General features: G+C 44.6%; 1 long non-coding RNA gene across 2 annotated transcripts in view; it reads right to left on the reverse strand.

Moving 5' to 3' along the window:
• Positions 1-494: 494 nt before the first annotated feature.
• The window catches only part of LOC120617519 (uncharacterized), a 49206-nt gene continuing 23049 nt past the window's right edge, over positions 495-26651 (reverse strand). The window contains exons 3-6 of one of the 2 annotated variants that reach the window (XR_005656935.1): positions 10236-10270; positions 9440-9545; positions 1036-2061; positions 495-933 (exon numbers count right to left, since the gene is read on the reverse strand). This is a non-coding gene — a long non-coding RNA (uncharacterized LOC120617519). Of the gene's footprint in view, positions 2062-9439; positions 9546-10235; positions 10271-26651 lie in introns of both variants that reach the window. The other variant, XR_005656934.1, reaches the window with a different exon arrangement.

The following is a 26651-nucleotide window of genomic DNA, read 5'->3' on the forward strand; positions in this document are numbered from 1 at the left end:
ATCAAAGGCCTAGCAATAATTTTTTAGCAACTCGCCCAGGCCATATCATCTTGCCCTCCCTTCCCTGTGCTCTGTCCCACTGCTTCGGACTGAGCTGGCTCTCTGCTCTTGGCCCTGAGACTTCTCTTTGCCATTCCCTTTGCTGGGGCCTCTATTCTTAGGTGCCATGGTTTCCTTTTTTGTGATAAGCACAGCTTTTGAGTCCTGCATGTCTGAAAATGTTTTTATTTTCCTTTAACATTTGATTGGTCATTTGGCTGAATATAAAATTCTGGGTTGGAAATCCTTTTCCTTCATAAGTTTGAAGGCATTTCTCCATTGTGTTCATCAGTGTTTCTGGGGAGAAATCTGCTGCCTTTCTAATTTCCATTCCTTTCTCTATTACGTTTTTTGTTTGTTTGTTTGTTTTTTAATTTCTGGGGCTTTCCAAACATTCTCTTTATCTTTTGTTTTCTAAAATCTAATACTATGTGGTCTGATATGAATTATTTTGGGCTCATTGTGCTGATCATCTATTGAATTTTTAAACTTTAGTTATCATTTTAAATTTCTAAAAACTCTTCTCTGATTGTTCCTTTTTCATGGGATTCTATTTTTATGTCATATTTTCCTGAGGTTACTAATTTATAGGTTTTTTTTTTTTTTTAGAATTTATTTTAAGGTTTCTTTTCCTTGCTATATGATGTCTGTTTCCTCCAACTTCCCTCTTTTCTTCTGTTTTAAACCCTCTCATTTCAAATGTCTGGTGATCCTTCACATTTAAGAGCAAGGCAGGCTTACGGCCTAGCAGACATCACAGTAGGGTGACCAGATGGCTAGAAAGCTGTTTCACTGGGAATCTTCAAATAAAATTTTGTGGAGGTCTTTTCCTAGGAGCAAGGGCTGGGGGTGAGAAGCAGCTCAATCTCTCCAGAGAATTTTCCAAATGCCTGCCTAGAAGAGAAGTGACACTTAGTTCTGGGAGCCAGCAGGGAATCTGAGTGTCCATAAAATAAGTTTTTAATTTAATTAATCTCCCAGTTTTCAAATTCCTACCTCGCCGTCACTGTCTGCTGTGACTAATGTGCTGGAGTCCAGAGCATCTCCAGTTCCAACACTCCAGAGAATAACTTCAGGTGGCTCCCATGGAAAAAGACAGTGGGGGCAGCTTCCCGTTTCGCAGCCCTGAGCCTCACTCCTGTCTGCTATGGTACCTGGTACCTTTAAGCACCCAACACTTGCAGATTCCGTGGGGCTCCTTGGTCCTCTTCTCGTCATTTTCCTCTCGTATGCATGGGACTGTGACTTCCTCCACTCTATGCAGTCAGAGACGGCTCTTCTCTCCACCTGCCCATCTATAGAAACGTTTTCCTTCCCAGTGCTGTTCTCTCCTCTTCTCTTCATCCTTTTGGCGTGATGCCTCTGTTATTCCAGTGCTGGTGGTTATCAGGGGAAAGGGGTGAGTGAAGTGGAATTATCAGTTATAATTGCATTAGTTATCTCTTTCATATAACAAATCACCCCAAAACTTAGTGGCTTATTTTTCATGATGCTGTAGATTGACTGGGTGGTTCCTCTGCTGGTTTCACCTGGACTCGTTCATGCAGCTGTGTTCATTTAGCAGTTGGCTGGGCTGGAAAATACAAGTTGGCCTTCTTCACATGTCTGGCGGTTGGTGCTGGCTGTTGGCTGTGATGCCTCAGTTCTCCTCCATTGGCCCCACATCTTCCAGTGAGCTAGGCTAGCTTCCTTAAAGGGTGATCTCAGGACAATGTTCCAAAAGGTTAAAGGCAGAAGCTGCAAGGTCTCCTAAGGCCTGGCCCCAGAAGTCGTGCAGCATCACTTCCAAATTCTATTGGTCAAAGCAAGTCAGCCCAGATTCGAGACATTGTCTCTTGATGGGAGGAGTGGCAAAGCCACACTGTAAAGGGGTATACATATAGGGAAGGAGAAACTGGTGCAGCTCTCTTTATTTAAAAAAATCTGTCATAGGAGAAGACATAAATGCAGATCCATCTACCATGTTCAACTGGAAGTCTTCTCATGCTCCTTAGATTACCCCACACCATCAGAGTCTGTGTCCTGGACATTCATATAAGATCATTTCAGAATTTTGCTGATCAAACCCCCACAGTCCCAGGTAGTTGTAAGTATATAATACCATAACCCCATACTGAGGAGAGGAGTAGAGTACCCTAATTCTCATCAAAGCATTTAGAATTGGAGGAACTTGGGATCGAATCCCAGTTCCACTATTTATTAGCCCCATTACCCTAGGTATGTTAGTCTCAATTTCCTTCATTATAAAATGTGGTCTTGTGTACAGTAAATGAATTAACAAATGTAAAACCCATACTTAGAACAATGTTTGACACAGAGCAGCATTCACTAGTTAGTGCAAGTAAATGATTTTTCTGGGAAAATATCACATCTCTAATAAATTTAACCACCGGAGATGAAATTTGAGAAAGAGTCTAATTTAAGTCTCGGCTCTTTACATAAATACCTCATAGGGCTGTTGCAAGAATCCAATGAATTAAAATAGATAAAGCACCTAGAAGACTGCCTAGCACATCACATGTGCTCAATATGCATTTGTGAGCATCTTGCTTTCTTGGCTGAGTGGAAGCATTCAGCATAGCTTGGCTCTGACAGGGCCACTGTGATGGACAACACTGCCTGTCAGGTAAGGTAGGGGTGCTCCATACAGTGAAGACCAGGCAACAGTGTTAAATCACTTTGTCTGCTCTCTAGGGTTGGGACAGGCAGCTCACAGGTGTGTCTATTTCTACAGCTGTGGTTCTTAGCCTGGGTTCCATGGGTGCGTCTTAGGGGGCAGAGAACCGCCTGATATTGTATGGAGCGCAGGGGTATGTATACATCTTTCTGGGGCTAGAGTTTTCAGCTTTCATCAAATCCTCAGAAAGGTCACTAACCCCCAAATATTGAACATCTCAGCTCTACAGGCTCTCTCACCCTTCCAACATGTGTGCTTCTAATGTAATTTGGGTTGAGAAATAAAGTGATTTATCATGTTAGAATTCTGATTGAAGTAGGTCAACAGGACCTGGAAAAGAGCCAGGTGGGCTCTCCATTTGGGGAATGGGTTGAGCTTCATAGTGGATTCCTGTTTTGCTGCCCATAAGCCCGCTTTTGCATCTGGGCTGATGTAGCTATTTGTAAAATTTGAGTGACGAGAAAATTGATCACCAGCGAAGTTAGCTGGTTTCCACTTTGTTCATGCTATGGGCATTTTCAATGTCTGTCAGGCAGTCCACATATCCTGAGTCCAGTGTGTATGCTCCATCTTAACCTCTGGGTTGGGTACATCAAAGAAACCCCTTACACTGCACCAGGAGCAGACAGAGAAGGGCTGGCCTTATCTGCTGACTTGCAGTGATATCTGTCCAAGGAAATCATCTGCTATTCCTTGACTGGTTCTTTTAATATAGTCACATTTATGACCAAAAGAATCAACTTTTAAGGTTGGAGCTATTCTCATGAACATGCTATTGTATCATTTTTAAGGGAAGGAAACAAGCCCAGCAAAGCTGCAACATTTAAGCTAAATCTTCCCTTTTAAGTTTAATTCTTTATCATCTTCTTTTGTGACTCAAAGGCAGAGAGAAGATTTACCCAAACTCTGTGAAATATTTGCTGACTGATCCAGTCCTCGGTAGGGTTGTGCTAAACTCCTGGAGAGGAGCCAGGGAGTCACCCGGAGTCTCACTCAAAAGCATCCTGGGTAATTTGGTGGCAAGCAGAAAGAGAATTCTAGAGCCTGTTGTGCCCAGCGTAATATCTGTGCAAATCTACCTCAGGGCACCATCTTCCCCCAACTGGAGGCTGCCTCCCTCCCCCGCTACCCTCACTCACACTATGACTAGTCATTGCTGATCCTCTGGTGGGGACCTGGGGAGGTAGCCAGGACAAGGACAGCTGGGGGCCAGTGTTCCTGAGTTAAGCCTGTCTCTGAAAAAGGCTCCTCCCCCTGTGCTTCTTAGCACAAAGATTTGGTGACTCATTCTGAATAAGACAGCATAAATTTCCTCCTAATAACACACTTGTCACTGAACCATTCCAAGAATTTGGCATTGCAAGAGATCTGGCTCAAGGCAGTGGGACCAACAGGTAATACTAGAGGGGTGAGGACCACCAAGTCAATGTCACGCATTCCTTTAGGAGCCAAATATTCCCACTTTACAGATGGAGGATGTAGTGAATCAGCCCCTAGGCCCAGCTGGGACCGATCCTGCACCTCCTCCCATAGACAGCACTGTGGAGGAGCTTTGGTGGCAGAGAGCTGGGGTTTGAAACCTGCTTATGCTACTTCCACACTGGGCCACCTTTGGCCCAGGTTTCTTAATCTCTCTAGCCTCTCCTTTCGTCATCTGTAAAACAGAGATAATACTTAACTCGTGAAGCTTTTGTAAAGATTCAGTGAGGTAGGTTAGATAAAGAAGTGAGTGCTCCCAAGTGCAGGGTTAGCATTGCTGTTCTACTCAAGTGCCACCTGCTTCCCTGCTTACCTCGTTTGGCGTACTGCTGTCCTCTACGCTGGCATTCTGTCCTGTTATTCTTTCTTTTGAATAGGAGAGGTGGCCACTCCTACATTATACCACTTATTATTAACTAGCATTTGAGGGAGATATTATCCCTCAGTTGACGGGTAGAAACCGAGGCTGGGAGAGTTTGAGTGATTTCCCCAAGGCCACCACTAGGGGCAGGACAGATCAAGATCTGAACCTGGGTCTGACTGAATTCATTCTCCAACACATCAGCTCCCAGGGGAAGCCCATATCAGGACCAGCTGCCAGCAGGGAAGACCTGGATGTGGCCAAGTATTTTTGTCACTGCATTCTTCCCAGGCAGTTCACTCTCCGGACTCTGGACAGTTGCCAAGGAGGTGTGAACGAGAAGGCAGAAAGAGGATTTCCTTTGGAGGGTGCAGTGAGGCAACTGAGCATTCATCTACTGAACCCTTGCTACGTGCCCTCCATGCTAACGCTTTGTGTCTCCTTTAATCCACACACACTCCTAGTGCAGTCCCTACTTCACAGAGGAAAATGAGGCACAGAGAGGGCAGGTCACTTGCCCCAGCCTGTCCCTGGGTGTCTGACTGTGTTGTTAACCCCTCCACCTACTGCCTCCCACCAGCACGGCATAAAGTGCAGCCAGAGCAGTCACTTTTGGATACCACATTCAGGCTAAATGACCTCCACCCACCACCAGAGGCAGAACTGGCAGGCCCGGTGTTCTTTCGGGAGCTTCCCAGGCATCTCACTGAGCATTCTTGAATTTCTGGGGGGCAGGGTCAGTAGGGGACATCTCCTGCTACTTCCATGCATCCTGGTGGTGGGGGCAGAGGTAGCAGCAGCCTCCTCAGGACTGCCCACCTCAAAGTTACCTCTGTGTGTCTGCAGTGGAGCTGGATTTCAGCAAAGAGCAAGGCGGGCCCTGGAGCCCACGGGGTCCTCTGTCTCCCTTGAACTAAACTTGCCTGTACCTCACCCCATCCCATGAGGATAGGGGTACTCTGCCTGAGAGCAGGAGCTTGACCCCATTCCCTTCTGCATCTCTAGCGCCCAGAGCAGTGCCTGGCCCTCAACAGACATTTGCTGACTGACAAAATGACAGATGATGGAATGGCTGACGAAGCCCACCGGCCCCAGTGATACACAGAAGCCAGCATGGCAGGAACTCGCTGGCGAGGGGTCCAGACGGCTCCTCAGCAGCTACCGTGTGGGAGCTGAGGCGGGGAGGCGCAGGCAGTCTGGATGCAAGGAATGTGTAAAGGACTCCAGGAAGCACAGGTTCAAACCCAAACTAGAGAGGCCAACGGGCTGGCCAGGGGTGCCACGGCCACGCAGTCCAAGGCTTCCCAGCCATGTGCCAGTCCTGTGCCATATGATGCCAGGGCTGCTAAAGGCCTTCTGCCCCCAGCACTGCCTTCTCTGCAGTCACTGACAGGGAGAGTCCTTCACGAGAAGGGGCTTGGCAGGTGGTGGGGGGCAGGGGATGGGGAGGGTGGGGAGGTGGTAATGGAAACTGACTGCCCGAGGAGTTACAGATCTAGGTTGGCATGTCCCACTCTCTGCTTGCTGCTCTCCCTCCTAGTGGATGTCCTCGGGACTGTCCCTTCATCTTTGGGTTGTTTGCTCACAGCTTCACCGTCTGTTTGTCGAATGGAGAGGGAATCTGCCTCCCACAATTGTGTGGAGTGAGGATGTAGAGCCTGTGTAGGCCCTGCACCCCAACCACGCCCCAGCACAGGTGAAGGCGCCAATTCTGCCAAGATGCCACATCCCTGAGATGTCTCAAGTGCAGACTTTCTACATCCCAGCTCTCCAGGCCTGGACCCTGGAAATTCTTCACTTCCTTCCTGCCAACCCTCCTAGCCCTAGGAGCCTGGCTTCCCAGTGGAGCAGTCCCTGACACAGAAAAGGAAGTAATTAGCGTATTCACCAACTGAATTCTTTCCACTCCTCTGTGAAAATAATTTGTCAGCGCCCAGAGAGAGGGCTCCCCTACTAGACATGCCAGGCGGATGGTGAGGCTCAGGGAATTGTGGAATCTCACGCTAATTAAGTGGAAGATGCTCTGGGGGAAACAGGCTCTGTGTTCCTGCTGCTCTGAACACATCACATTAAACAGAGAAGCAGCCTCTGGAAAATGTGGAGAAGGCATGGAGGGATGTGAATGACAAAGATGATTAGAAGGTTGGAAAATGAGATGGATGTGAGATTAAAGGTTAAGGCAATTGAAGTATGTAGCCTGGAGGAGAAAAAGGCATGAGGGGCTGGCAACTTAATCATCCCTTCCTGTGTTGCAAAAAGAATATTCCCCTTTGGGTCTTTCCCTCCTCCAGGCCTGTGTTCTCTTGGCCTCGTTCCCTTTATCTCATCTCCCTTTTTGTTCTATTTACTTGTCAATTCATTCAGACCTTTACTGAACACCCACTCTGTGCCAGACACTTTGCCAGATTCTCGAGATGAAAAGACAGTATCTGCCTTGCAAGTCAAGTGTCAGGAATGGGCCCATAAGCCCAAACTGCCTAGACTATAGGACTGGAGGACTACAGGACTACAGGCCCCGTCTAAGGGACTGGAGGTAGGCAGAACTGAGGCTTCAGTTGCACTGGGAGTCCAGGAGCAAAGCGGGCCTCTCAGCTCTGTCTGGGCTTCAGGGAAGGTTTCCTGCAGGAGATGGTGCCCAAGTGGAATCTTGAAGAATGAATCAGTGAGCCAGGTGAGGACAGGTGGGAAGGGCATTCCAGGCAGCAGGAGCAGCCTGAGCAAAGGCCCAGGAAATAAAATGAAGAGCATATGTAAGCAACTACAAACTGCTAGGCTTTACTGGAGCAAAAAGTAGAGACCCATGTGGTGTGGCGTATGGGTCACAGGGCCCAGATCCCAAGGCCCTGGACTCTGTGGTAGGAAATGTAGGCTTCATCCAGAAACAGTGCTCCCCAGAGTGTTTAGAATGGTACAGGTTACTTGCAGCGTTAATAGCTGTCCTCCCAAAATAAAAGGTGTGTCACGGTCAAATAAGTTGAGTGACACTGAGTTAAACCAGTGGTTCTCAACTGAAGGGCAATTTGTAAAAGGGGACATTTGGCAATGTCTGGAGATATTTTTGGTTGTCCTAATTTTGGGGTGGGGTGCTGCTGGCATCTAGTGGGTTGAGGCTTGGGATGCTGCTCATCATCATCCTACAACGCACAGGTCAGCCTCCTATAAAAACCTCTGCCCCCTACCCCCAGGGCTCCCACGGCCCCCGCACAGGCCCCACTGGATCGTTCATCTCTGTACTATCAGGGTCCGTCTGCCAGTTAGTCTCCCCAGTAGACTGTGCAGGTCGAAATGGCTGGGTTTAGGTCGTTAGTGTTTGGGGGAGGGAGAAGGAAAAATGAGAGACTTTCTGGTGGGGCTGGGAGAGAAGGCAGCTTTGGGTAAAATCTGACTCATGGGGGATACCTCTGCCAGCAGGATTGGTGGGTGATTCTAGGGGGCGATCTTTCCATCCTACCAGCCCCCGTCTGCTGTGGCTAGGGGTGTAGGAATCAAAACCAGCTCTAAGAAGCTGGCCAGATCAGGGTCAGGGGCCTACTCTGTGCTAGGCCGTGGGTGGTGCTGAGACAAGAATCTCCTATGGCCAGATTCTTCTTTCCTGTTTTATTTTTCTCCACAGATTCTTTTAACATACTTATACCTATTTCAAAATTTATTTGCCTGTCTGTTCTCCTCACTCCCTTTCCTGCCTCAGAATATCAGCCCCGTAAGGCAGGGCTTTTCATCTGTATTGTTCACTGCTTTATTCTCAGCATCTAGAACAGTGCCCGGCACATAGTATGTGCTCAGTTAAAATGTGTTGAAGAGACGAATGTCTGAGCCACCCCCTGCCATACTTGGAGTGTCTGGGTGCTGGGGCCAAAGGCTACCACATGTAGTCCTTTCTTCTCTGCACCAGCGGGAATGGGGCACGTCCCAGGAAGCACCCTCCTAAGCCATGCAGCATTCTCCACTGTCTAGAGGCTAGCCCCCAAAACTGCTGTAGGGGTGGGCAACACTTGGGAACTTTACACGTACACCCTGGTCTTCCCTGAAAGAGCGGGAATGGTGGACTAACCATTAGCCATGGGAGGAGGAAGCAGGATGGGGTGATGGAAAAGGCCCAGCAACCTGGCAGCCAAATGAAACTGTAACCAGCTGACAGGACAGCGCCATGAATGAAGGCCTCACTGCCTCCTGGAACTACTGCCAAGCACTGTGACACAGGGACAGTCGCACCATAGTGCGCGGCCGTGGAGGAGTGGCCCACGCGCTGGCTGGGCTTCAGTCACAGCCGCTGCCTGAGGAAGTCCATCCTTCACAGCACAGGGCCAACAGGGCGCTCCCCGATTACACAAAGGGAGCGAGGACCAAAGCACAGAGAGCAAGTGCCTACTGGTCCCCTTGGAAACAAATGCAAGGAAATAGAAACCCGTGGGTCGAAGCAGGTATCCAGGTCTAGCCAGGGTTGCCAGGTTCTTTGTTAATTGGAGGCGGGATCTGTGTACCCCTAAAGCTGTGGCCCATGGGGCCTCTGTTAAGCTTGGGCTCATAGCCTAGGCTATGGGCAAAGCAAGGCTATTAGAAACCTGGGTTCAGATCCCAGCTGACCCTCCAAGCTGAGGTTTCTAGGCTGCGGAGGCCAAAGACCTGACACTGTCCTCCTGAGCTTTGTGGCCTCAGGTAAGTGATCCTTAGAAAGTATATGTGGGTGAAGGGAGGGTTTATCTGCTCTGTTAACCTAACCGGGTTATTGGGAGAATCAGAAAGATGGGGCAAGTAGAAGAGCCTTGAGAATGTAAATAAAGCCGGAAGTGCAGAAAGGCATGAGGGGGTGCAGCTGTGTCTCTCCCCAGGGAGGGGTCATGCACAGGAAACAACAGCAAACCCTTGGGGTGGCCTGTAGCTACCTGCTGAATCCAACTGCTTTCATGGCACATCCCCCTCAGCAGGAGATACCTTTTCAGATCTTGAGGTGGTTCTTAGAATCCCACTGAAGGACCCTCAGTGTACAACCTGGAGGAGGCCCAGAAACACAGTTCATTTGGGTTATTTTGAATGATTTCTTTAGGCAGATAAATTTATAGTCAGCTCATATATATATATGACATTTTCCATTTTTTAAAACTAATGCAAATTTCATCCTTAAATAACACCAGAAGATAAGCATCATTATGCTCATGTTATATAGGGTATAATTTTAGAGCCTCAGAGAGGTTGGGTGGGTTTTCCAAAGTCACACAGCCGGTTTGCATCAGACGTCTTTGAGTCCAGGCCTCTGGTTGTAGGTTAGATTGATGCCTGCTGTGCGGACATGACTGTCTCTCCTTTCAGTGTCCTCTCCACTCCTTCTTTTTTAGGGTCTTGGTTTGGGGCCCACTTTTATTGCTTGGATTGTTTAACCACCTTCCCTGACAAATTTAAGCAGAACTCTCTTTCTGAAGAGGGCAGCCTGGAATATGAAATTCTCCTGGGAAAAGCTAATGTTCTGAGAGCTGAGCCTGGACAGCTTCCTCGGCGGTGACACGGGGGTACTGAACTCGGGAGGGCACCTTACATGGTGTGAACCACACCTGCCCTGAGGACCTGCAACCCCGAGTAAGGCAGACGCGACTATTCACAGTCACCTGAGAAGGTGGTTACGGTACATCTCCTAGGTATGAGATGATGGACGCTCTCTCCTTAAAAGAAGTGCAGTTCACTTACCTCCCTGTGAACAGCTTGTGTCTGGATTTCAAATCCTGAGGGAAAAAAACAGGGGAAGAGAACATTAGTTTATAATAAAGGTTAAAGTGCTTTCGGATTTTTAAATGACACTTTACATATTACCAATCGAGTTCACGTCCATTACCACATTTAATCCTTACAATAGTTCTGTGAGAGTAGTTACAGCCCTATGAGGTATTATTATTCCCATTTTAAAGATGGGGAAAATGAGGCTTAAAACTGCACAGATGATTTGCCCAAGGTCACAAAGGTGATACAAGGTCGAGATGGAAAAAAGATCTGATTCTTTTATATACAAGTTCAGGACTTCACATATGGCAACATTTTTTACCTATGAAGTGAGAAGTTAATTAACAGTAAATTCAAAGGTTGATTAGAGCTTCTAAGGAGAATTCCTTTAATCCCTTGTAACATTATTACTTATCTCTTCTTCAAGAATCATAACATCAGGCTAAAGGCATCTAATCAACCTTCACTACAAACCTACGATCTAACATCCTAGCAGGCTCTGTAACGAGAAGACAGAGCCTCGCCAGTCACGGCTCAAGGCTTGGGCACTGCCTGGGACTCTGCCTTTAGAGTGTCCAGGCCGGGTTAGTGTTGCTCCAATGAGCATTCATCCAGCGGCGCTTGGTTGGAGCCCAGAGGAGTTTAAGAAGTGTATATCATAGTCCCCACTTTCAAAGAGTTTATGATTTGGTAGGAAGGTGAGATTTGTTATGAAATCTTTGAAAGGCAATGTATAAAACATAATGGAGTTAAGTGCCCATCTGTTTGGTATACAGTCTAAGAAGGCTTCACGGAGGATGTAGGTCTTGAGAAAGGGTAGCGTTGGAGGGGGAGGAAAGAAAAAGCGTTTCCATTCCGGTGGAGGACGAAGTGCCAGTGGCAGGCTGGTGTGGAGATGCACGGTTCCCGGCTCCACGCCCCCCGCCCCCACCCCGCACGCCCAGCACTGGTCATTCCGCACACATTACCTGGGACCTGGCACAGGCAGGTTTAATGCATCTCTGAGCCTTTATACCTGCTATTACCTCTTTGGGAAAGAAACTCCCTCCCTGGTTCCTAACAGCCCACAGACCGGTACCAGTCTGTGTCCCTGGGGTTGGGGACCCCTGAATTAAGAGAATTAAGCCATTTCCACAGGATAATGGGACACAATTAGACCTTCAAGCAGGGTGTGTTACAAGATTATTATTTTCCTTTTTTTAAAGAAAGAGGGCTCTGACTGAAATGTAGAGATGGATCAGGGGAGAGCAAGCCTTGGAAGCCAGGTTTTAACGGTGCTGCAGAAGCTTGAGGATGAGAGAGTGGGGGCTGCACTAGCAGGGTGGTCTGTGGAGATGTAGAAACAGAGAAAGTTGAGAGTGCTGAGGAGTTAGAATGGACAGGACTTAGTGACAGCAGGATTGGCGGGTGGCTGGTGGTTCTGGTGATGGGAGTGGAGGAGAAGGAGCCAAGGATGAGAACGCCAAGGAATCTGGCTTGGGAAACTGGGTGCATCCCAAATGAGACATGGGAATCTAGGGGAAGAGATGCAGTTGGGCTGAGAGTGGAAATAATGAATTATTTCCAGAAATTTTTTTATATGTAGAGTCTTAAATGTGTGTGTGTGTGTGTGTGTGTGTGTGTGTACATATACACAGATATAGATATATTATGCTTTTTCAACTAATGTAACAATATCTTCCCATGTTATTACAGACTCTTCATAAACATTATTTCTAATAAGGGGCAAGCTGTGAATACACACACAAGCCGTCAGAGAAAATGAGTCAACTATGCTGATTGAAGAGGGTCTCCCAGGCTACACACATGCAGGCCATCAAAGCATGTTCCCACAGAGGCCTGTTCTGTGGTGAGTGATACAAATAACACATGAAGAGCCTATGGTTGTACCCAGGAGGCCCCAGAAAACACAGTACCAGCTAGAATGTGGCCTAGGTTATAAATAGCCTACAAAAGGTGCAAGGGACCCAAAGGGTAGTCTTGGCCACAGGGGATGGAGGTGGGGTGGGAGGAAGATCTGTGACCATGATGGAGGTCTGAATAAAACTTCCCAAACCAGCTGGGAAGGGAAAAGGAGACTGTGTCTTTGAAGGTATTTAGTAATCTCACAAGCTGAATACAAATTTAAGGAGCCATCATTATTATTCATACTCACAACCATTAATTTAAAACTGAGGAAAGTTTCCTAACATTCACTAACAAAGAAACGGGTGGAAATGGGACTTTTTACTATATTCTCCTTTGTACCTCTTGAATCTTTCAACAATAACTTAAAAATTTGTTAAATCTATGCAAACCAATTCTCTCTTATTCACTAAGAGTTGAGATGGAGAAACAAGTCAGATCACGAGGATTTTTTGACTTGTCCAGAAAGAAATCATAAAAAGAAAGAAAACAATTGCATTTAACAGTGGTTTTATTCATTTGAAAAGCATGATGCCCATTACTAGAATGACATTAAATGATCACACATTGAGTTAAAAGAAAATAAGCCAGAGTGGCTTTGAGGGAAAGGGCATGGCAAGAGTGAATAGGACTTACAGTCCAGTTAGACGCAATCTCTTGGTGCCTCCATTTTTTCAACTGTAAAATGGGTATTAATACAACCGAGCATAAAGAATCATTATGAGACTCAATTGTACCCAACTGAGTCTTCTGTGAAGGCAGCTAGTACCAATGACTTGTAACACTATACATGTCTACTGAATCTTAGAAATACCAACTTTGCACATGCATCCACAGACATGCTTGTGACCACAAATAACAAATAAACCTGATTACAACGTCTAAGATAAATAAGGGCTATTTGTCTCATTATATATTAAGAACTCTCTGGAAATAAGCATTCCTGGGCTACAACAGGGTGACAACCCTAGGATAGGGTCCAGGTTTGCTCAGGACCATTCTGGTTTTGGCAGCAGAAGTCCTACATTTCAGGAAACTCCTCAGTCTCGAGCAAACTAAGAGGTTGCCCAGTCTAGCAATAATGGTCATCAATGATGCCACCAAGAACCAAAGTACTTCCTTTTTTTTTACTTGGCCATTCTGACTGTTGCTTGTTGCCTCATGGTTGCAAGATGGCTATTGTACCTCCAGGCATCCTGTCTGCATGCCAAGTAGGAAGAAAAAGGAAGGCCAAAGGATCAAAGGCTTTCTCTTAGAGAGGCTTCACCTCTCTAAAGTTTTCTGGAAAGAAAACTTTCCTCAAAGTGTTACATCTCGCTGGCCAGAACTGTTTCACATGGCCACCCCCAGCTGTAAGAACAGCTGAGAAAACTGAGTGATTCGTTTCCAACCCCACAGAGAAGAAGGCAAGGGGAGAAGGTGATGAAAGGCTTTTGGGTGGTTGGTCCACAGTGTCTGCCACACCCCCTCCCTCTTTACTACATCTAGCCAATGCTGAGCACCTGCCAGGTGACAGGCACTGTGGTAGGATCTGCAAAGGAGACAATGAATAAGACACAATCCCCCCACCAAGTAAGGGCATGGTCTCGTGCAGGCTGACATGAGACAGAGGTGACTATGTCAGAAGGCAGCCGTGAGAGAGTGGGAAGTGCTGTGCAGGCAAATCTTGCCCAAGAGGCAGGTGGGAATGACGTGGTTGGTGGGTTAGCCAGGGGACAATGAATACGATGCACCTTGCGAGGACAAACCCAAAGATGTGAGGATGGGACTTGGCACCAAGAAAGTTTCAGGAAAAAGAGCAAGTGGGTGTGAGAAGAAGGAATGTGTGTATAGGGGTAAGTACTTTTCATCTCTGAAGATGACCTGCCTTTGGGGGCCTCTGGTCAGGACTATGACATTCGGGAGTGTGCGCATAGCAGGTCTGAGTAACTGTGGAGTGCACGCTGCAAAGAGCTTAGGAACATCTCATAGAGACAGGACCTCAGTAAATAAGACTGCAAGCCAACCGTGGAGAAAGAGAAGATCAAACCTGTGTCCTCTCTGAGAATCCTGTTGGGTGCCCGAGCCCTCACTTTACCCTTGTTTTCTAACCTTTCAGCCTCTGAAGCCAGTCCCCACCCCTTCGCTTCCCAGCTTCTCTGCTTCCCTAGCTTAGTTGTTGGATCCATCTCCAGGCTGGGTCTGACCAGCCTCCAAGCCAGGCAGTGCAGAGGCTGCAGCCTCCGTTGCCAACCAGGGCCAGTGCCTGATGCCAATGACCTGCCTGATTTCTGGGAGAGCAGCCACATGCCCTATCCCCACTGGTGCTGGCCCTGGTCACAGTACAGCTCTTGCCTTAGTCTGCTCTCAGGATGCAGCTGAGAGCCTCTGGAGCAGATCTGTAATTGTCCTTCAGATGCCTTATATTATCCCACAGAAGCATCAGAAAACAAACCTACAAGGTGGAAGGAGTTATTCCCAGGTAGTGGGGGACAAAATGAGGCTCAGGGAAGTTAGGCAAACTACTGGGGTGACACAGCAGCGCAGTGGTAGGAGAGGGATCCAAACCTGGGTTGGATTCTTATGGTCCCTGCTTTCTCCACTGTTTCACATTATTTCTCTATACAGAGCCGAGCTCCCTCCCCGCAGTCTCCTTGCCCTGCAAGCTTGTCTGTGCCCAGGCCCCCGGCCCTGATGGCATCTTCTGGTTTTGATTGCCAGAGACCATGATGAAACTTCATTTATTCCTCCACTCAACAAATATTTATTGAGTAACTCCTATACGCCAGGCACTGTGCTGGGCCATTGTGTTATTTTCTAGCTGCCTAAATTTGTCCACAGCTTGGACGACTGACCTCTAAGGACATCAGCTGTCAGACATTGCTCTGTCCTCAGGGCACCATGTGTAGTTCTCTGTGGCCAGCTCAGACCGCCCCAGGGGCACGGCTGGACCCCCTCTTCTTCTCCTCTGTGCATTAATGGCTGCTCTGTCCTTGCTTCTCGACCTTTCTTGCCAGACCTGTTTGCAGTCTAGGCTTAGCATAGTCGTATCTGAGCCTGTTCCAATTAAAACAACTAGTCACTGCTGTCATCAAAGTAATGGATCAGAGGATGAGAAATCATTGAAACAGCCATCAGATCTATTTGATTCTTGATAAACAATATGGTGAAAGTGGAGATTAAACAAGAAAAGTCTTTCTGGGGGGTGGGGGAGCTGTCAATAATCACACTTTCCCTGTTAGGTAGGGGTTCCTAGAGGGGTGCCATGGAGAAACTGAGACAGAGGGGTTAAATGATCAACCTAAGTTGCATTTTTTTTCTATTTGTAAAAATAATACGTTAATTGTAGAAAATAGGAAAGTACCAAAAAGTATAAAGAAAAGAAGAAAATTAGAAAATATCAACAGGTTAAAGAATAAAAACACCCTGTGATATCATTACCCAGAGATGATAACCACTGTTAACATTTTGTGTGTTTACCTCTAGATTTTTCCTATGCACATATGTGGATTTATTCTGTACATACTATTTTGTATCCATCTTTTCTCACTGAACATTTATACCACTGCCCACTTGACACTGTTTTATGAAAACATTTTAATTGGCTGCACAGTATTCCATTATGTAGGTGTACCAAATTATTTGACCTATACTCTAAGCTATTTGGGTTGTTCCCTACTCCTCCATTTTGTCCTGTATAAATAATAGTGAGATGAATCTATTTGTACATAAACATTTGTGCACATATCTGAATTATTCCTTGGGCTGAATTCTGAGGGACACAATATGACAAACCACTTTGGTATGACCTGTCTCTCTGCCCAGAAAGGAGGGATGGGGGCATTAGTTATCACCAGGCTTCTTGAGCAGGAGCTTTGGAGGTACCCAAAGGGGGAAATGCTGAAGCAGGGGGCATGGGCACCCTAAAGCTTCACCTCTCTTTTAGTTTTTCTTTGAAGGAACCCTGATTTATTACTCAAGACTCTTTAGTTCAGAAATCTGCTGAAACCAGCTCAAACAAAAGAAATGGAGATGAGCACATCAGGCAGGAACCTGGCCAGTCCTCAGAGAGGGCCTGGGAGAGAGCAACACTGTCTGGACTCCCTCTCCTCTCCCTTCTCCTCCCACCATCAGTTCCCATGGGGCAGTGGGTCTCAAACTTGACAGTGCATCAGACTCATCTGCCGGACTCATTAAAACAGCAGCTGCTTAGAAAGACATTCCCAAGTTTCTGACTGAGCAGGTTGGAGGCAGGACGGAGACTCTGCATCTGTAACGCGTTCCCAGGTGATGCTGTTGCCCCAGGGATGACTCTTTGGGAGCCACTGCTGGAGGACAGCATGGCCACTGGGGCAGGGCAGACACCCTCCAAGGCTGCTACCACACCCTGGTGAGTCCACCCCCAAAGTCGGGATGTTGCTGCCTCCTGTCAGGAAGAGACCCCCACAAGGGGGTGAGGGTGCTCGGGCCTTTCCCCGGGGTCCTCTCTCCCTTACGGCCTTTTTCTGAGAACTAACTCAGTCCCTCCTCAGGCAGTTCTCTCACAGCCAAACCTTCTTTCCGGCAGCCTGACGCCTAGATGCTGAGTGCTGGTTAAGGAGGGTCTCCCATCCTGGGGCCACTCAGAAGGGCTCCTCTGGTCACAGTACCCATCAAGCAGGGCTGCTGAGGAAGTCGGGGTGGCCAGAGCCCTCCCCAGAATAGGGCCACCAGGGAGATGCGGCCCAGCCCCAGGGGTTGGGTTGCTTGGAGGGTCACCAGATAATGACTCCAAGAGGCCACCAACAGGGGGATTACTGTCCACTGTGAAGCCACAGAGGAGCTCCCACACTGGTGACAACTACAAAGTGAAATGGTGCGGGGGCCTGTAAAATCGCAGAAGAAGAAGAACCAACATTTACTGTGCTCCTGCCTATGCCGGGCACCGAGTGCCTTATGTTGGTCATCTGATTAATCCTCCCTAAAAGCCTATGAATGCAGAGACGGGTACTTCTATGCCCATAATACAGATGAAGAAATTGAGGCACAGAAAGCCTAGGTTACTTGCTCAGGCTCACTCAAGCTCTTAACTACTACTCTATAGCTGTTTTTGGAGAAAAGCCAGAAAGCCAAAAAAGGGCAGAGGGGATGAAACTAATACATATATTCTTTTAGTCATTCTATTAACATTCTCAGAAAGGCAATTTTATCCCCATTTTATAGGTGAGGAGACTGAAGCTTAGTTAAGAAGCCACCCAAGGTCACACAGTTGGTAAGTGCCACCCCAGGCATGGAGCCCAGAGCCCAAACCCCCTTCTCTCTACCACTCTGCTTCCCAGGGATGATTAATTGCTACCAGGGAAATGGGCGGGCTTCAGCATAGGTGGTACTGGAACTAAATAGTCAGGTAAGGGTTCAGCGAACAGATGGAAACGCCTGCATGAACAGGGGCTTGAAAATGCTCGGCCCGTCCGTCAGTGGAGAAGTGGCACATTTCTTCCAACAAAAAACTAACTGGCCAATAAAATACCACATCTGAATATTTGGACATGCAAAAATGATAACAAAATAAATAAATCGAAAACTCAGGACATAAAACCATATATGCTAAGGTTCTAATTTAGAATCAACCTCTTCCTCTCCTGACTTCCTAGTTCACACATTGATTTTCTAAAACTTTTTATTTATAAGCTCTTGATATTTGATTCATCTGTTCAAAAACATTTTTTGAGAGGGTGGGAGAGATGGCGTTCAATGGAGTCTTGCTTTAAAGACCTCAGGGAGAGCTCTAATTTAGCCACAGCTGGAAAACACAGACAGACTGACACACACACACATGCACACACGCACGCACGCACGCCGTAGTCTTCTCAGAGCTTTTCCCATCTAATGGGCCTGAGGTGTGGTTTCCCCTGAAATCCTCAGCAGACTTCCGAGCACATAACCCTTAGGCTCATCTTGCCTCTCCACGTAAATCACTGCCCTGTAGAAAGCAAACCCTCAAACTCAAGTTGAAATTTCTATGATCTTTAAAAGCTTTCTACAATCAAACCACCCTGGAACTTAGTGAGATATAATAATAAATTTGACTCCATTAATTTTCTTTTTATGATTTCATTCTCATAAATTTCTATTTGTATTTGGAGGAGTTTGACGCCTATGCTAAAGTGTTATTAAAAAATTTCTTCGGAGCTAAGTAAAAGGAAATTACATAAAAGGAATATCCACCAAAGACTGGAACAAAAGAGCAGCTCCAATTTAAAACTAGTCTGTGAGGTGACTTACAAAAAGAATTCAAACATCCCCCCCTCTATCACCTATATTTGAAAAGTACCTCTCCTCCTCCCCCTGTATAATTTTTTAAAAGGTCTTGGTTTCCATTTTCAAAATAAGTTTTATATTTTTAAGGGTGACATACCAAGTAACCAGAAACTGATCTTGGCTTGGAAAACCTCCCAGTTCTCATAAACATGCAATCACTAGTTCCTTTCAGGATGATGAATGCTATTGATTGGCTCGGATCAGCTTGTGACCCAACGGTGGTATTAGACATTGGCTATTAAACATCTCCTTATGAATTTTTCATTGGCTCGAGTGTCTGGAGAGCTGACAGCTGCCTCCCCCACTGCTCATTCTCCCTCCTCGGCCTCCCTCCTCCTCTCTGAGTCTCAGGGCTGATGATGCCACTCTGCAGGGCCACATTATTGGATCAGAGTGATTAGCTTATAGCCTGATTTTCTGGGTCAAATCCAATTTCTTTTTCAGGTACAGCGGGCTTACGAGTAGTCATGTGCTTTTTGTTTTGCGATGGCATCACAGGATTACTAGCAGATGCAGTCAACTGAAGTCATTTCCCATTAACCGTATTCCTCATGATACTAAGACAATGTGTCACTCTGCACTTGCATTCCCGAGCATTTTTTAGGAGAAAGAGTGCTTTTAGCAGCTCAAGTAAAAGCTGACAAAGAGGCAAACTGTTGAGAAGCGCTGTGTCAGCCACTTTCAGATACCTCGGCTCCCCCGAGAGAGGAGCAACACTATTTCCTCTTTTACATGGCTAGACATCTGAGAAATTTGGCAATTTCTTAGAATTTATTATTGTGGATTTTTCAAGTGCACACTGAAGCCAGTGGGAAAGTGGAACCCCAGTACTCCAGACTTGATTAGGTGGCTAGAGCAAACCCAAGAGTCACCTTCTTTTAAGAGAACAGGGAAAGCTTCGCTCATAGCGAACCTGTCCCCTGCCACATCTCCATTGGTTCTTATATTCTAGACGTGGACTGCATGAAAAATTCAACTTCTCATGTCTAAAAATGGGGATTTTTTCCCATTAACATTCATATCCAGGTGAAATTGAGTTACAGTAAACTTCAAGCATCAATATGGGAGAGAAAATAAATAACATACGGTCATCAGTCATTGGGGTATGGAGGAGGGTTGAGTCTGTTTATCAGCCTTCTCTCTCATGTGTAGCTCTCCCTGGTCCTGCTTCCTCTGTAAAACATGGAGGCTCTGGGTCTCAGAACACACAGTGAGTGAGAGTTCTGAGACATTTTAAAACTATGCTAAATAGGTGACTATTGCCAAATATTTTATTGGAGGAGAAAGAAAAAAATAAAGGAATCAGGAAATGCCACGTTGTTAATGAAAGCAAGAATTCTTCCTGGTTCTGGTCTTTGCTAGACTACTTGGGAACACTGGACAATTTGAACAAAGTATATCATTCATCTCATTCACAGCGACCTGCATACCTGAGCCATGAGCCTGTAACCGCCAGAAACAATCACGCCAAAAGAAATCTATTTTTGTATCCATCATCATAGCACAAGTGCACCATTTGCTCTTGAGTCTTTGATATAAACTGTTAGGTAAGACTGAAGACCAGAAACGAACACATGCCTAACTAGCCCCTTCTCCGGAGGCCAGATGAAATGGAAATGATTGTGCTGAGGTGCCTGAGGAGACTGTGTGGTTTCTGCTCCTGCACATTACATCTTCTCCTATATTCACCCTTGTTTTTATAACGAAAAGTCTCAAATGACTCCAGAGAAACCCAAGAGTTAATTAGCTGAGCCAGATTGAATAGAAAAGTCATATTATAGATTCTTTGAAACTCATTAACCTGGCACCTTCATCGGGATGCTTAATGATTCTTCTAGACAGCAAATGGTAGCTTACCTATTTCATGGATATTAAAAACTCGTTGGATGACCAGATGCTTTGTCAATCTTTGGTGATTATCTCATACCGATTTCAGTTTTCAAGCCCTCGGGACTTTCCTAAAAATTTGTATTTATTGATAAAATTTCAAGCAAAGGTGGACAAAGTCTTGCGTTAAGTTCAAAGATAGTCATTCTGAAATATCAAAGGTGAAAGGAACTCCCATTAGTCTTCCAAATTACTGTCTAGACCCACAGGCCTCAGTCTCGGTGGACATGTCTGCTTCCCACTGTTTTATCCGGAGGAAACGACAGCCCCTGGTAGGGGTTTGTTATAAGTTCACTTCCTTGCAACCATGCTCTCCTGAAGCTCTGGGAGCCTTCTATCCTCTGTATCTTTAGTCTCTCCTTGGTGGATTAAACAAGTTAATAGCACCCGTGAGAGAGTTCATAGTCAAGCCCACCCCGCTGAATGCCTTTTAACTCAGAGGGGATCTTAGAGGTCACTTTGTTTAACCCCAATATTAAAAATGAACTGGCTCGTAACAAAAGGGTCTGATATCACGTGGTATGAAGAAGGACAAAGTTCAACTTCTTTGAAACTGCAAATGGGGGCCAAATGTCAGGAGAGGTTCTTGGGGTCACACGGGTCTTTGAGGGGCACAGTCCCTGGTCTCATGACAAAGCTGACACAAGATGACAGAGCATTTGGGGATGCTATTTATATCTGCCTTGCAGTTTTGGGTGAAAGAGTGGGTTGATTCTGATGACTATGGTGAGCTCTTCCTTCCTCCTTTTTCAAAAAGGTGAATGGCCCGGCACAGCCTGGTCTTGAGATGGTCCTTCACATGAATATCAGCGATGGTGAACATTTATTTATTTTCTTATTTTGCTGGAAAATGTTTTTCCTAACTAGTGGTGTGATCATGACACAGAAGCATATTTCCGCTTCCAGCTAAGAGAAACAATGCGAGAGAAACAGAAAAACAAGCAGAGACAAACTTTTTCTTCAGGGTTTAAGGAGGGATAGCGACCTCCATGGTTAGTGAATAGCTTTCAGGATCACTTTTGTAATCTCATTTGCCCCTAAACTCTCCACATCCACTCTGGCCAGGCGGGGATTTCACTGGCCCACAGGAGGGCAGCTTGCGTTGCCTTCACGTGTGTTCTACAGGTTGAAGATTGCCTGCCCTTCCCCACTCTGACTCATTAAAATCAATTTTTAAATTCGGTTTAGAGACCCCTCTCACTATTCCAGCTTAAAAGCCATCAGTAGCTCATCTCATTATTAAGCAGAGAACTTACTTCCCTCTAGATTCATCCCTTAACAAGATCCCAGTGCCTGGCACAGAACAGGGGGTCAGTGGTATCAGGGGACCAAGTTGCTTACTTTTGGCTCTGCTCTTGGTGTAGTTCTTTGCTGCTTTGTATGTACTTTCTCCCGACCCGCTGCCTCTTCCTGTCCCTTATATTTACACTTTTGCATCTTTTCTACAGAATCCAGTCCTTGCTGCCGCTTTAGGAAGTCATCAGCCACTATTTGTTGACTGGACATTGGCAACAGAATATATCATAGGACACTGTGTGACAGACAGTTCCAGTGTGTAGTCTGAAATCCTCGGGCAAGCTATTCACTTAATGGCGGGTGTCTACAAAGAAACTAAGTTGTCTACAAAGACAACTCTATTTTCTCTCACCTCTTCCCCACCACACTTCTTGAGAGAGTAATCTGTATCTACTCCCTTTGTTTCATACATTGTCCACTTAAATCTGGTTTCATTTTCCATAACCCTTCCCATAACACATATGTAAACTCTGAAATGCTCACTCTAATTGCCAGATGGAATAGCTTTTCTTGAATTCTGTCCTCACCAATCTTCCTAATGAATGTGATACAGCTGTTAACTACCTTCTGGAAAATCTCCCCTCAATTTTGGAGTTACTGAAGTATAGTTTTCCTCCCCACTCTGACTGACTTACTATTTCCTTCATTGGCTTCTCTTGTGCCTCAAATAAAACACAGGTGTGTCCCAAAATTTGTCCTCAACTCAGTTTCTCTTCCTTTTCTATACCTCCTTTCTGGTGATCTCTATTACTCCTACTGTTTCAATTAGCACCTCTCTGCAGATGCTCCCAGATCTTAGGGATCTCGATTTACCTACAGAGTTCTAATTTCATATTTTTAACTATCTGTTGGATCTCATCATCTAGATAATCCTCCTAGTTTTTCAAATCAGCAGTTTAAAAGTATATAAATCATCTTCTCCCCCAAACCAGCTCCTACTCCTAACTTTCCTATTAAAAGAAAACATGCTACTAACATTGAAATAAGTTCAAAACTGAATAATCTTTCACTCCTCCATTTCTCTCAATCTTATATCTAATGAGGTGATATTCATTGAGGTGACATATCTAATGAGGTGACATTCATTGAAAGCCTACTATATATCAGACTCTGGGGATTTGGTACAGAAAAAATAAAGAGAGGGAGGTAAGGAAGGAGGGAGGAGGGTAGGGAGGGAGAGAGAGAATGTGATCTTATCCCTGAGAACTTACAAGAAGGAGACAGAAAGTTACTCATTCATTTGATGAATATTTCTTGAATCCCTACTAAAAGCCGGGCTCCGTTCGGGTGCCAAAGTCCTTCAGCCCCACCTCTGCAGTGTTTCTCAAGTGTACTGCAGCCTACTTCAGATCTGGTGGAATTTCCCATTTTTGCCTTTAGTATTTTATTATTTTTTCCACTAGTAATTGTCGTGTTAGCTGTTGGTTTAAAATAAATACTTTAAAGCGGTATTTGTCTATCCTAAATCATTATGTCTAACTTTTCCTTTTTATATTAAAATTTTGTTTGTTCCCTTATCTTTCCAAAGCTTCCTAACAGACCTTCCATCTTTTGTCTCTCCATGCTTCAACACAGCCTGTATGCTGCTATCAGATAAATACTCCTACAACAGAGCCCTAAGGGTGCCTCCTGATTTTGAAATGTTTGAAAGCTCAACGAATATAATCTACATTCTGCAATTAGGAATTCAAGACCCCCATCCCGAGACCTGAGCTCAAATCTCTCCTTTTTTCCCAGTCCCCTTTCATGTATACCTGCTCTCCAGCCAAACCAGACTACTCAGTATTTGCAAACATGTCCTATATTTTCTTTTCTTACTGAAGTCATGTCCTCCATTGGGAATGCCACCTGGTCTATCAGTATTGAGTCAAAGCCTTCCTTTCTCGTTCAAGGGTCAGCTTAATTGCTTTATCATTATAAGGATTTGTGCCTTATTCTCCCTGGTAGCTCGCACAGATGGCAATGACTGAGTTCTAATCATCTTTATGGTAAGCCCACCCACTGCTCCACATTCAACTTGCAAAGGGGTCTTCTCATTACAGATGCTAAATGTTTAGTATTTCCTAAATACATGTTACTAGAAACAATTTTCTAGTAGTTTCACATGTGTATATTATTTCTTTCCAACATATAAAGTCAGGAGAGCAGGGACCATGTTTTCTCCCTTTCTCTTTGTTTTCTATAGAACTATAAATACAGGAGGAGTATAAATGTTAGCAGAATAAACAAGTGTTTTTCATAGAAAAACACAATATTTTATTAAAATCCATAGACATCCTGCAGTCTAAGATTAATGCCATGTTTGTACACTAGGGGAAAAAACTGCAGCCAGTTTATTAACATCCATAATATTCTTTAGCTATTTTTTCTTTATGTTTTCTAAGTAACTATTACTGCTCTATAAGAAATCTATCACTTTTTATGTACTTATTTTATAACTGAATCTCACTGAACTCCACTATAAGTCCTTCAAAAAATTATTTTAAGTTTTCCTGGTAGATAATCATTATCTATAAAAATAATTTTGTCTCTATTTTAAAATCGTTGTATAACGTCTTTCTTTTTCTTATCTTATTACATTGGCTGGAATTTCCAGAACAATATTTAAAAAATAAAAACAATGAGCTGTTTGTTTTTAGTGAGTTTTTTCTACAAATAATCAGGTTAGCTGTTGATTTAAATTAAATATTTTTATTTTAAGGAATATTAAAATAAATCACCGCATCTAACCTTCCTTTTTTATATTAAAATTTTATTTGTGCTCTTATCTGATTGCTCTCTCAGACTGAGCTATATAATCTAAGTGAAGTAGAAATCTAGCAACTGTTCAGTGACATGACCAATTATAAATGGCTATACCAGATAACTTCAACCATTTGAAGTCATTTGGTCTATCTTTTGATAAAACTATCAAGAAAGTTAATGAACACACATTAGCCTTTGTACCATTTAGACATGAACACTCTAAAATAAAGGTGACAAAATATGAAAACACTAGTGAATTTTTCATCCTTTTGTTCATTCATTCAACAAATATTTCTTAAGCATTGCTATGTGCTAGACACTACTCCAGTGCTAGGCTAAAGGAACAGATAAGACAAACTCCCTGTTCTCACTGGGCTTCTATTCTAGGGAAGATAAACAGTAAGTTAACAAATAGGTGAGCTCGATATTTTCAGATATTCATAAATGCTATAAAGATAATAAAGTAAAGTGATGTATTAGAGAGTGACTGATAGGGATGGGTTATTTTGGCCAAGGTGGTTAGAGAAGACTTCTCCCAGGAATATTTGAAGAGAGACCTAAGTGACAAGAAGGAGTCAACTATGTAAAGATGATAGAGAGAGCACAGCAGGCAGAGGAAATAGCAAATGCAAAGGTCCTAAGGTGAGAATGATCTTAGTATTTTGCAAGAACAGAGAGAAGGCTGAAGAGTAGTGAACGGAAGGAGAGAATAGGATATGAGTTTGGAATGATAAGAGGACCAGATGATATACATATACTATGAAAATCGCTCTCAAGGCTGAGCATAATAACACATTTGCAACAATGAAATATTTACACTTAGAATATTTACAATGTAAATTATAAACAGATAAACTTAAATCTTAAGTTTATTTTGTTATTTGCATAAATAAGGCAAATAAGCTCTTTACTGCATTCTATTCTACATCGACATTCTCATTTACTTGTGTTTTATCACACTGAGTGGCAGTGCAAATCTTGGAATAATATGCATTACTGGGAGCAAAAGTTTCTTATGTAACAGTCTGTGAGCCAAAATCTTTTTGGCAGTTTAGGTAGTTCAGAGGGACACATCGTCCCAACTAATTAGCCGTGGGCTTTCCAAAGCTGAGGAATCACATCATCAATACTAGTTGCAACATTCATGGAAGTTAAACAAAACCACATGACTTAGTTCCTTTCTTTGTACTCTTATTTGGAGAAAAAACAGCAAATGAAACACTTTCAGTCCCCATTAGAGTTATCTAAAAATAAAGTATGTAACAAATGAGTCTGGGTGACTCAGGGTGGTCACTCTCCATGTGTCTTGATTTAGACTATGGGGCTATTTTTGGTTTGTCATAACTAGCTGGCTGTTGTGGTCTCAGACCAGACCCAGTACACTGGTCAAAGCAGTGCTTTGTCACAGCACAGAAGCTTGTGGCAAAAAACCTGGCAACTTTCTGTCCCTTTGTGAAATGAGAACAGTGAGTCCCAGTGTGGCTAGATCCTGCTACAACAGCCTCCGAAGGGCTGCTCACGCCTTGGTTATATTGGAGTTTTAAATTTTCATATAGTGATCATGTTTTTGGAATGAGCCGATCACCAATGAGATCTTGTGTCCTAATGGTTTTCATGGTGACTAGAATCAGAAAGAGGCAGGGGCAGGCTTCTCTACTCAAACACCGCTAGGAGGTCATCACTCCTTAAGCAAGCAAAGTACTTAGCAGAGGGCCTGGAATAGAGTAACCCTTCAATAAAAGTCATCTATATTTTGCCTCTATATGGTCCCCAACGGGATTCTTTGGGAGTCTCTGGAGCAGCTCTCAAAGACCAGTCTACAGAATTAGGCCGGTCCATTTTCACTGGCCTCCAGCAAAATGTGAAAAAAAACTTTAAAGTTATCATTGATCACTTTTTGTTAATTGCCTCTACTCTGATATTTTCGTCTTTCCTACCAGGTTTTTCTTAACATTTACATGGTCTTTCTCTTAGTAAATAATGTTGTTAGTATGTGGTCATAGTTGTTGTTTTAAATATCCATACTTGGCAAATTAAATGGTGGAATCTTGATGCTAATCCTCCCAATTTTTAAAATTAATTAATTAATTAATTAATCAATTAATTTAACACCTACAGCACCCAGGATTCCTAGGTGGTCTCCCATCCAAGTACTAACCGGGCCCAACCCTGCTTAGCTTCCGTGGTCAGACGAGATTGGGCCAATCTTCCCAATTTTTTGAAAATGTATTGAGCCCTGAACCCTAAATCTTGGAATCTTAGTCTGGATGTTTA

This window comes from Pteropus medius, unplaced genomic scaffold, assembly GCF_902729225.1.
Source record: "Pteropus medius unplaced genomic scaffold, Ma_sr-lr_union100, whole genome shotgun sequence".
NCBI classification, from domain to species: Eukaryota; Metazoa; Chordata; class Mammalia; order Chiroptera; family Pteropodidae; genus Pteropus; species Pteropus medius.